Raw genomic sequence first — 12,964 nt, forward strand, 5'->3', positions numbered from 1 at the left:
GCAAATTTGTTGCATCACATTGAAAATGAGGATCTGGTGGATGTCTGGAGGGAGATGAACCTGGATATCAGGAACTACATGTTATTCTGCAACTCATGGATTTTATTCCAGGACTGATATGATTTTATTTCTAGGGGCTTGGCTACTTTGATCGAAAAAACTAATCTGGGAGTTATAACTTGGTTTGATCAACCCCCTGCACATATTAGATTGAAAGACTAGGATTCACTGCAAAAACAAAGGGCCAAGCAGTTGGATAGAGCTTTGTTGTATCTTGAATTCAAGGGCTGGAAAAACCATTCAGAAACATATAGAAGAAAATGTTCATGAAGGGGTCAATGAAAGTGTTCTCTGGGACACTGGAAAGGCAGCAATGAACAGGATCCTTATAAATAATAATACCTCAAAAAAAGATGAGAGTTCCTGAAGAAAAGAGTTTGGTTGAAGAACTTTATGTTTTGGAAGTCAGATGAACTATAGCATCTAAAAGAGTGTAATAAGTAAATAATTGAGATAAGAGGGAAGATTATGTAATGCTCCAGTAAAGGATCTATATTTAATCATGTTAGGGGATTTCTAGGCAGCTGGAATTTTGTCATAGATTAATCTTTTTAATAATTTCCTCCCAAAACTATCCAATTGCTGGACACAACCACCACATGTGGAAGTATGTTCCCCCTTCCTGGCAATCCTCTGAGCACCTCTCTAGTAGTAAAAAATATAATGGATCTTAATTGGAGTCAAATGCCATCTATACAGTAATTTATATAAAAAAAATCCTTTATGAGCTACACAAATTGAAGACACATATCCCCTTTCACTTATAGATACACACTCATCCAGATCGATTTTTGTCCAAATTCTCTCCCATCTTTTCATCTGGGTTGTTTTCTTATCAACATCTTTTTCAGTGAAAATTGTATATATCTTAGAAATTAAATGCTTTATTCCAGCTTGCTCCTGGGACAACTCCCCCAGTGTGGTTAAAGGTCTACATAGAACTGACATGTATCCTGATTTCACAATGAAATATTTAACTAGTAAATACTGAAAATACAGGCTCTTTAGATCATTCACATTATTACATCTCCTGGCATGATTTAAAATCAGGATCCAGGGACAGCTGTCCAAACTGAATAATCTCAGGTCTTACCCACAACAGTCACTTTGATATTTCCTAGGGATAAATATCTGATTATAAATGAGCATAGATAAAGGAGAGGGCCTGGGCAACAAGAATTAAAAAAAAAAAAAGTGTACAGAGCTGCTCAAGTGGTGTAGATGAATAGGTGCTAATTTTTTAAATTTTGGGTGACCTAAAGCTCTTTTCAACCCAACAGTTACTATGAGTAACCATACTTGGGCTCCAGTCTCATTCAAGCGGTACCTAGTGCTTGGGTGGTCTATTGTTAGCCCAGTTGATCACATGTTTTAATTGTGATAGTAAGCCAAATTAGGTAAAGCTAGTCCACTGCACTTTGTAGGCTTATACAGAACTGGAGAACTCACCCTTTGTCTTTTATGTTTACATATGAATCTTAATAGCAAATCATGCCATACTTAATATCACGTCAGGGATGCACTGAAACAAAAACGACGACTTTGGACGACAGTGCTACCCTACCTAGGCAAGAAATGTCACCAGTTTTTCCCTGCTGCTGAGTGATAGTAGATGTTTGGGGCTTTCAGGTTCCCCTTCCTAGTGGAGAAGAAATCAGTAACATGGAGGCTGAAAAAAATCTAAGAATAAGCTGTTTTATTTACACACACTCACCTGTCCTGAAAAAGAGGTGGTCAAACAGCATGCAGGGCAATCTCTCCTTCAAGGAATCTCAGCCCAACACCAACATCTGTTTCCAGGGGGCAAATCTCAACCAAGCACTGATTCTAATCAGAGATCAATGCAAAGGGAAAATTCTCCTGCTGCTCACATGGCTCCCTCTATGCAGAACATGCATAACCCATAATAGTAAAATGTGGATTTATTCCTTGATTCTTTTGACATGTACAGTATACAGCAATCTGATAAAAGCAAACTCTGCTAATCTGAGAGTCCTTGAAACCCATAGAAATTCTTGATTTTGCATTGGAATTACAATTTGTCACAATTAAAGGGTGAGGAAAAATAAATCACTGAAAGAAAAGACACCTACGTGCTTAACTTTAAATATAAATAATCTCATTTATTTCAATGGAATACTCACATGCCCTTTAAATATAGGGGTTAGTAGGATAGAGGTGTTAATTCTTGTTCAGACAGGGCCTTATACCTTCCTACACTCAAGTGCATATTTATTGTAACTGATCTGTGAATGATTTCAAGTGATGTCCATGCTGCAGCTTTTCTGCTTTACAATTATGTATATGTGTCCACAAGTACCATGCTGTCTACTGTAGATCCAACTTGGTATGCGCAAACCCCAGCAGCCAAGGACAAGGAAAATGAGAGAAGCTGTGTAAAAACAGGAACAAGAAACAACAGTGTCAGCAGCAATGTCTTAGAATGTGTGGGAGGAGGATAAGCACAAAGGGAAGAAACTATCAAAGTACAGGGAGAAAAGTAACAAAATGTGCTTTGTACATGTGGCAAGAGAACAAAGCATGATATATACAGGGATTGGTCTTGAAAATAATCTAACCAGTTATAAAGTGCATGAGATAACGTACAATGGAAGACACATGCATCAGTACTGGGTTAAACTTGCATATAAAGTAACAAATAGTTGTATTCTTTGGATTTGTGGTTAGCCCTGTACTCAATCCTTACACGTGAGTCTGATCAGCTCTGTGTAGTCTTTGTGCATGCCAATAATGAAACCTGAGCGATGAGACTGGGGTTGAATAGGGTTCTTGGGGAACTGATTGGAAGAGGTATTGGAGGAACCCAAACACCTATGTGTGTTTATATCTGTACATTCTAGGAAAATCTGGGTGGCTAACTCATTCTGCTTCTGCAGGGCACAGCATGCCTAGATGACATGCACGCTGAGCAGCATCTGCAGCCCATGGAACAATGAACTCTAGAGAGGACTGAGAGGAAAGAAGACTGGTCAGCCAGAAAACACAGGCTTGAATAGGGGGTCCTGTCTACTCTGCACAAGAGTAATGTTCTGAACTGCTTACAGGAAGACACTCGTGGTAGGGTCAACTTCGGGCAGAGATGAAATATTAACTGAGAATTATGTGGTGTAGGTATAGCCATGTTGGTCCCAGGATATTGGAGAGACAAGGTGGGTGTGGTAATATCTTTTGCTGTTTCAGCTTCTGTTGGTGAGAGAGACAAGCTTCTGAGCCACACAGAGCTCTTCAGGTCTGGGAAAGGTACTCCCAGCTTCACAGCAAAATGCAAGGTGGAACAGATGGTTTAGCATAAGTAGTTAGCACATATTGTAAAGGACCATTCAAGGTAGAGTGGCTTGTTGAAACCTCTTTAGTCATAGGACAAAGGGGTGGGGGGGTAGTGCTATTGGGTTACAGATTATTGTAATAAAACATAACTCCAGTGTCTTTTATTAAGACCATGATTTTTAGTGTCTAGCAGCATAATGAATTTAAGTTTCCAGGCTCATCTTTTGAAAGTGTTGTGCAGGAACCCAGGCAGACCCATCATATCTGGGAAAGGCACTCTTATTGTAGGAATAACGGGACCCATAGAAACCATCCTCAAACCACTCACCACACAAAGGGCCAGCTTCCTCCAGGACACAACCAACATCCTCCACAAACTCCATAATATTAACAACCTCCCTCAGAACACCATCCTAGTTACCATAGATGTCACTTCCCTATACACCAACATCCCTCACAATGACAGCATAGTTGCCTGCCTCAAATATTTACAAGACTATGGACAATCCTCAGATATCCACCCCAAACACATTGCAAAACTCATCTTCACTCATAACAATTTTACATTCAACAACAAATACTTTGTCCAAACCATGGGAACTGTCAAGGGTAAAAGGATGGCTCCTAATATGCCAACCTCTTTATGGGCTACCTTGAAGAAGAATTTATGGACAAATGCACCACAAAACCAATGATCAACCTGAGATACATCGATTATATTTTTATCCTCTGGACAGACAGCTTAAACTCCCTCATAGATTTCCACCACAACTTCAACAACCGGCACTCATCCATTAAACTCATTCTGGCACACTCTCAGACAAGCATCAACTCCCTGAACACCACAATCAGCTTCTACAATGGAACCCTACAGACAAGCTGTCATAAATATAAAGGGTAGGGTAAACACCTTTAAAATCCCTCCTGGCCAGAGGAAAAACCCTTTCACCTGTAAAGGGTTCAGAAGCTAGGATAAGCTCGCTGGCACCTGACCACAATGACCAATGATGAGACAAGATACTTTCAAATCTGGAGGGGGGGAAACAAAGGGTCTGGGTCTGTCTGTGTGATACTTTTGCCGGGGACAGAACAGGAATGGAGTCTTAGAACTTAGTAAGTAATCTAGCTAGATATGCGTTAGATTCTGTTTGTTTAAATGGCTGAGAAAATAAGCTGTGCTGAATGGAATGGATATTCCTGTCTTTGTGTCTTTTTGTAACTTAAGGTTTTGCCTAGAGGGATTCTCTATGTTTTGAATCCAATTACCCTGTAAGGTATTTACAATCCTGCTTTTACAGAGGTGATTCTTCTTTGCTTTTTCTTCTATTAAAATGCTTCTTTTAAGAAACTGAATGCTTTTTCATTGTTCTTAAGATTCAAGGGTTTGGGTCTGTGGTCACCTATGCAAATTGGTGAGGATTTTTATCAAACCTACCCCAGGAAGGGGGGTGCAAGGTTTTGGTGAGGATTTGGGGGGGAAAGACGTTTCCAAACGGGCTCTTTCCTAATAAAATAAAACTGGTTAGACGTTTGGTGGTGGCAGCAAAAGTCCAAGGGCAAAAGGTAAAATAGTTTGTACCTTGGAGAAGTTTTAAGCTGGTAAAAGTAAGCTTAGGAGGTTTTCTTGCAGGTCCCCACATCTGTACCCTAGAGTTCAGCGTGGGGAAGGAACCTTGACACAAGCATATACAAGAAACCTACAGATCACCACATCATCACTACCTTCATAGATCCAGTAATCTCCCCAAATGTACCAAGAAATCTGTTATCTACAGGAACACAGATACAACATAAAGTGCTCCGAGGAGAAAGTTTGGGATATACACCTTAATGCACTTAAAACCATCTTCATCAAACAAGGCCACTCCATGAGAGGAGTAGATTGCATCATGGAATGGGTCACCCAAATACCCTGAGAGAACATGCTTCAATACAGAAATAAACACCCCTCTGACTGAACACCCCTAGTTGTCACCTACCACCCCACACTGGAACCCATACAGGATATCATGAAACAACTACAACCCATCCTGAAAGAAATATTTTCTGAACCCCCACTTCTGGCCTTCACATTACCCCCAACCTTTCCAGGCTCATCATCAGAAGCAAGCTCTTCACAGACCAAGACACACCAACTCAAAGTGATGCTACATCCTGCCAGAACAACAGATGTAAAACCTACAGCCATATCTCCACAGCTACAATGATCGACACTCCCCACAACATACCTTTCAAGATCCATGGATCCTACACAGGACTGTCACAAAATGTGGTATACTTCATCGTGTGCACTAAATGCCCCAACAACAATTAAGTGGGTGAAACCAGACAATCACTGTGCTCTCAAATGAACTTACACAGGTAAACGATAAAAGTCAAAAACACCCTATTCCCTTGTGGGTGAACACTTTTTTCACAGAGCAATCACTCTATATCTGACTTATCCATCCTTGACCTCCAAGGAAACCTGCACAGCACTTTCAAAAAGATGAGTCTGGGAACTTAAATTCATTACTCTGCTAGACACTAAAAATCATGCACTGAACAGAGACACTGAGAATTAGTGATGCAGTATCAGTTCGCAAACCAGTTTAGAGCCAACCATTTTGGCAGCTGCTGATGGAAACAGGCTGAAGGTTGTTGTGTGAGCAAGGCCAAAGGACGTAACATGAAAAAGAAAGAACTGAGCCTCTAATACCAGCTGATAGACAATACCAGATATTCTAGGACTGTGATGGACTTAAGGGATTTTTTTTTTTTTTTGGAAGACCACCACCATTTCCCGTCCTAGCTATGTTCTGCCCAGAAACAGAACCTTAGGTTTAAATTTTTCTATGGGGGAATGGAGGGGGGAACTAAAAGCCTGATCCAATGCTATTGAAGTTAATGGGAGTCTGGGTTTTGGATGAGACCCTCACCTATTGCTCACTTATTGTGAGTTGGCTCCATTTTGTTGTGTGGCCACCAAAAACTATTTAACAGAATTAAGCTGTGTTTTTAAGCACCTCTGGTCCTTATTGTTGTTAGAGATAAAATCTATTGTTTTACCAGGCTCTTTAGTAATTGCTGTAGCTCTTGTAAAGAGTACTGATTATTGATCACAAATGAGGCCATCTGCTGGGGCAAATCTAGAACTGCATTTGTGTTCTCATCAAATTAAATACCAAACAATAAGGCTCCTCTCAATTATGTCCAATACATTACTGGGGAGGTATTTGTTGATCTATTCATTAGCAGTGAAATGCATTCTAATGCATAAGGCCCACACAAGGTCCACTGCATCATTTAACTCACATTAGCCCTTACTGGAGAATTTCATGGCTCCTCTGCACTGGGTTGAACATCACTTTTTCATGCACATCTGATGAGAGAAAGCAATATGAACTGTGAGCCTCTCTAAAATTAGATATTTGCCTTGTGGTCTTAAATTAGTCTTTCTAAAAAATCTCCTACAAGGGGATCAATGTTCTTCATATCTAAGCCCTAAAAGAAGGAGGAGTCAGTTTATTTGGTTTATTAAACTGATTATCTCTTATTTTCTCCCTATGTGTTTTACAGTTTTCTTTTTATTTACCTTCTGGAAATTCATCATGTTCTTTAAAGTAAAGTCTTAGCTTGCTCCTCCTGGTGTTTTCCTAACTATCGTGGCCAAACTATATCATTGTACTACAACAGAGACATAGAAGTAATTAATGGAAATGTTTTATGAACTGAGCTCTTTTATATTTTTTTATTTTTTTTTTAAATTATTTTTTAAGCAAATACTTTGCAAAATGAATTTTTGATATGTATGTTGTTCGTATTTAAGTTTGCACAAATGGTTTTCAGGCTATGGGAAACTAACAATTAGTTGCTTTGTCCACCCACTACTTGCATGGTGTGGCTGGTCACCTCAGGTTAGGTCTATCCTATGACCTTGGGGTGTGATTCCCAGCTCTTGTCACACTAACTCTCATGGAGCTGGAATGCTGAAACTAGTAGCATAGTTGTGGTAGCATGGACACGGTGGCGGATTAGCCGATGGGGCCCATGCCCAGGGACGCTGGCTAATGGGGGGGCCCCAGAAAAATGGGGGCCCTGCCCCAGAAGACATCTGCCACAGGGCAGAGGAACCTGGAGCCCTAGCAGAAATGCTGGGCAGGGTGGGTGGGAGAAGCCCCAGCAACCCGGGGGGAAGGGGCAGAAGGGTGTGGAGCTGTATGCGGAAGGGGTGGAACGGGGATGGGACCCCAGGTGGAAGGGGTGGGGAGGGGGCCCCCAGTTGCTCTGGCCCAGGCCCCATGAAACCTTAATCCGCCTCTGCATGGACAAGGGCAGCAGCAGCATGGGCTTCACCTCAAATATGTACCCATGGGGTTCAAGCAGGTTTGTACTCAGGGCTGCTAGCCTGTGCTGCTTCTGCCACTGCTCAGGCTACCATGGCTACACTTCTATTTTTAGCATGCTAGCTGGATGAGAGTACATCTGTGCATGTTGGAAATCCCATCCCTAGCTCAGAGTGTAGATATAGCCTAAATTACATGGTGTTGTATTTGCTCCCCAATGAGTGGAACAAAAAGGGTAGAATAACCAATATCCTGTGTCTGGTATGAATTCTTGGACAAATTGCAAAATTTTGGATGAACGAAACTTTCAGGGTATGCAGGCATGAAGTCAATCAGGAACAGACTGGGGACCTGCCCTCCCTGCTTCACCCCACAAAGGGATGACTTCAGGATTCACTCATCAGCCAATGCTTGTGCAATATAGTGATAGGCAATCTATCAATACTTTAGAATAGGAAGTGGAGGTCAAGATCGAGGGGCTTAAGCATATGTCTGACCAAATTATAGCATATAATTAAAATATATTGGAATTGGAAAAAGGTCAGAAAAGGGCAACAAAAATGATTAGGGGTATGGAACGGCTTCCATAGGAGGAGAGATGATAAGACTGGGACTTTTCAGCTTGGAAAAGAGAAGGCTAAGGGGAGATATGATTGAGGTCTATAAAATCATGACTGGTGTAGAGAAAGTAGATCAGGAAGTGTTGTGTACTACTTCTCATAACACAAGAACGAGGGGTCACCAAATGAAATTAATAGGCAGCAGGTTTAAAACAAATAAAAGGAAGTATTTCTTCACACAACACACAGTCAGCCGGTCTGTCGGTGCAACATTATTAGAGTTCATGTCCTGAGCCCTGCCCGGTCTCTCCTCTTGGTCAGCTGTGCTGACTGTGTTACAAAACAAGCAGCATCATGTGCTCAGCCATGTTGGGAGGAATGGGAGTGCCTTATATCACTCTTCAGAGTAGCAGCCGTCTGTATCTGCAAAAAGAACAGGAGTACTTGTGGTACCTTAGAGACTAACAAATTTATTTGAGCATAAGCTTTCGTGGGCTACAGCCCACTTCATCAGATGCATGCCTAGTACATGAACTCTAGTTCCTTTCACATGGCTTTTGAGTGGCATCCACAGGTTTAGGAGGGAAAGGCAGCCAGCTCTCTTCAGCTGGAGAGCTAGTCACTGCAACACAAATCCTGAGCAGTTATTAAGAGAAGGAAATGAGATTCCTTCTCCAAAATAATAGCTTGGCAGCGTGCTGTAAAAGTCTACAAGTTTGTGCATCTATTTAAGGTTTATCTTTGTAGGTACTGTTTTCATTGCAGTGGGGGTAAAAGATCTATCTGGCTTTAAGATTAAACTCGATAAGTTTATGGAGGAGATGGTATGATGGGATAACATGATTTTGGTAATTAATTGATCTTTAAATAATCTTGGTAAATAGGCCTAATGGCCTGTGATGGGATGTTAGATGGGGTGGGATCTGAGTTACCCAAGAAAGAATTTTCTGTAGTATCTGGCTGGTGAATCTTGCCCATATGCTCAGGTTTAGCTGATCGCCATATTTGGGGTCAGGAAGGAATTTTCCTCCAGGGCAGGTTGGAAGAGGCCCTGGAGGTTTTTCGCCTCCCTCTGTAGCATGGGGCATGGGTCACTTGCTGGAGAATTCTCTGCTCCTTGAAGTCTTTAAACCACGATTTGAGGACTTCAATACCTCAGGTAGAGGTGAGGTTTTTGCAGGAGTGGGTGGGTGAGATAAGTGGGCGTTGTGCAGGAGGTCAGACTAGATGATCATAATGGTCCCTTCTGACCTTAGAATTCTCTGCTCCTTGAAGTCTTTAAACCACGATTTGAGGACTTCAATACCTCAGGTAGAGGTGAGGTTTTTGCAGGAGTGGGTGGGTGAGATAAGTGGGCGTTGTGCAGGAGGTCAGACTAGATGATCATAATGGTCCCTTCTGACCTTAGTATCTAGGAATTGGGGGAAAAAGGGGAGTTTTGGTAACAACTGTGAGGATATCTTTCTGAATATACTTTGGAAATAATGATAGAAATATTGAGGAGAGACAACAGCCCATTGTGTTTAGAAGGCCAGTCATATGTAGCATTTGAAAAAAATCCTCTTGGTTACTACCTTTCTTTACTATGTTTTACAAATCAGTTGTTTGGTAGTTTGCAAGACCTTGAACTTTATTCCTCCCACAAAGTACAAATGGCTGATTGGGTTATTAATGTTGTGTCAACCTTTTTCCTTATTTGTCTAACCTTGAGTTATTGAATCTTTATTTGACTTAAAACAAACTATTAATTGCAAGTGACGGTTAACTGCAAAGGGCACTACAAGCTATGGAAATTACAAAATACTCATTGAACACATGGGAACATTTGCTTCTGATGTGAATTTAATAGCACAGCAGTTTATATATTGATGTTTTGTGACAGAACTGATCTGTCAAAGTACTTTTTCCTGCCGAAACCGAGATCAAAGATTATATGTTTAAAGTCTTTGTTAGTAGAATCATTATCAAGCATTGTTATTTAATATTATCTTTCATTCACAATTTTATACATAATAAAACAAGAGGAAATGCATAAATGATTAGAGCAGCGTTTCTCAAATTGGGGTCTGCGGGCCGCATTGATCAACTCCTCCCTCTCCTTCCCAGTGCCTCCTGCACGCTGGGGAACAGCTGTTCAGTGGCGTGCAGGAGGGAGAGGGAGGAGAGGGGACAGGGCACGCTCGCGGAGGGGGTGGAATCATGTCTGGGACTGCTGGCTCCGTTGATCAACACCTCCCACTCCCTCCCAGTACCTCCTGCATGCCAGGGAACAGCTGTTCAGTGGCGGGCAGGAGGCACTGAGAGGGCAGGGGAGGAGCAGGGATGGGGTGCACTCTGGGGAGGGGGCAGAAAGAGGAGGGGCAGGGGTGGAGCGGGGGCGGGAAGAGGTGGGGTGAGGTCTTGGGGGAAGGGGTGGAGTGGGGGCAGGGCCTGGGGCTGAGCAGGGGACTTGGGAGTCCGCGAAAAATTTTACAACAAAATGGGGGTCCTCGAGTTGCTAAAGTTTGAGAACTGCTGGATTAGAGCATGGATTATATGTTGTAATGAAAAGTTATGCTAGGCTCAATTTTCATGGAACCTGTAAGGGAAACTAGATTAAAAAATGAGGACCCATTGGTCTGTTTGTCTGTATTTGTCTGTTCTCTTTTGTCCGACACTTGGACTGTAAGATCTTTGGGGAAGGGACCATCTTTTCGTTCTGTGTTTGTACAGCACCTAACATGATGGAGTCCTGGTCCATGACTGGGGCTCCTAGGTGCTTTTGCAATACAGATAATTAATAATAATAATAAAGAACTGAAGACTAGAGATGGTGTGTAAGGAAACCTCCTTTAATATAATCAACTATATAAATAGATAATGTGGTAATGTGCACGTTAAAGGGAGCAGGACTGCGCCCCTAGTAAACACAAGTTAATGGACAATGCTGATGCATCCAACACAACTATACAAACTAAGAGGAAAAGGAAATTTATGCTTTATGTGTTTGAGGCCTCAATTCAGGAAGAGCATCCCTGTTCAGGACAGCTCTTAGGCATATGTTTACATTTAAAATTAAGCATGTGTTTAAGTGCTTATCTGAACTGGGGGCTGAGAGAGCACAGAATAATGAGGTTCTAGAAGTAATGTCATGTATAACTTGCAAATAGAATTTCTGAGAAGTGGCTGTAATGTTGCTTGCTTCTCCATTATTTACTATGCCGGAAGTGTTGTGGGATCCAAAGACCAAATTCTACTTTCATTGAATTCACTGGAATAGCATGGGTGTAACTAATGTGACAAAGTTCCTCCTCTACCTTGGTGGGTCTTGTGCTTATTGGCGGATTTGCTCGCCTGGGAGCTTCAGAGCAGCCTTCAGTTTGGCCATTTTAATGAACCCACAGCCCAGGTCAACTCCTCCTGCGTCTGACCAGGAGTTGGGAGGTTTGGGGGGAACTCGGGCCCGCCCTCTACTCTGGGTTCCAGCCCAGGACCCTGTGGAATGCAGCTGTCTAGAGTGCCTCCTGGAACAGCTGTGCGACAGCTACAACTCCCTGGGCTACTTCCCCATGGCCTCCTCCCAACACCTTCTTTATCCTCACCATAGGACCTTCCTCCTGGTGTCTGATAATGCTTCTACTCCTCAGTCCTCCAACAGTCCGTGTTCTCACTCTGAGCTCCTAGCGCCTCTTGCTCCCAGCTCCTTACCACAAACTGAAGTGAACCACAAAAACCAGCATGCTAAACCGAAAGCTGCCTAAGCTAGCCAGTAGAAGATGGTGAAGAGAGGGGTGCGGTCAGAAGGAAATTATAAATCTTTGTCAATGAAGCAACAGTGGTGTTCAGAGTACTGTCTATTTTCTACTTCTGTTTGTTATGCTTCATGGGTGTTGCAAAGGTGGTGGGGTTTTTCCCCCCTTAAAGCTATTTGGGGCTCATCAGACGCCTCGCCCTTTAACATATTTTAAGCATTTTGAAGATGTCAGGAGGAATTTTCTTTGTGTTGCATCCTGTCTGACCTATACATTATGTGATTGATTGATCAGCTGTTGCTGAATCAGAACAGAAAGTGTTCAAAGTACCGTAATGTTTTTTGCACTGCACCAGCAGAATGCCCCATCACTCCTGCATGGTTGCTCCGGTCACTCAATCTTCTCTTTACATGGCTAATGTGTTAAAAGCACAATCTAGCCCTTTATTTGTAAAGACTTAAAGTCACTTGATTTGGGAGCTTATAGCTTCCATTACCACACACCCAGGTATGAAAATGTGTTGGTTCACAGGGGCAAGAGCAGCTGATGGCACCAGAGGGTTGTCATGGGGCATCAGAGGCAGACTCTGATGCTTAGGGGAGCGGCTGGAGTGTTTGCAGTAAAACAGAACATTGATAATAAGAAAAGGAGTACTTGTGGCACCTTAGAGACTAACCAATTTATTTGAGCATAAGCTTTCATGAGCTACAGCTCACTTGCTGTAGCTCACGAAAGCTTATGCTCAAATAAATTGGTTAGTCTCTAAGGTGCCACAAGTACTCCTTTTCTTTTTGCGAATACAGACTAACACGGCTGTTACTCTGAAACCAACATTGATAATGTTTCTCTTGAAAATCCTGGCAACTTGGGGGCACAGAGGAGAAAGAACCATATCTCAGCTACTCCAGCATGTGTGTCCATTACTCCATTGTGGTTAAGTTGATGATTAAACAGAACTGAGTAACCATTGTCAACAAATATGCATGGGGTTTTTACATGG

The sequence above is a fragment of the Eretmochelys imbricata genome, chromosome 4, assembly GCF_965152235.1.
Source record: "Eretmochelys imbricata isolate rEreImb1 chromosome 4, rEreImb1.hap1, whole genome shotgun sequence".
Lineage (NCBI taxonomy): Eukaryota > Metazoa > Chordata > Testudines > Cheloniidae > Eretmochelys > Eretmochelys imbricata.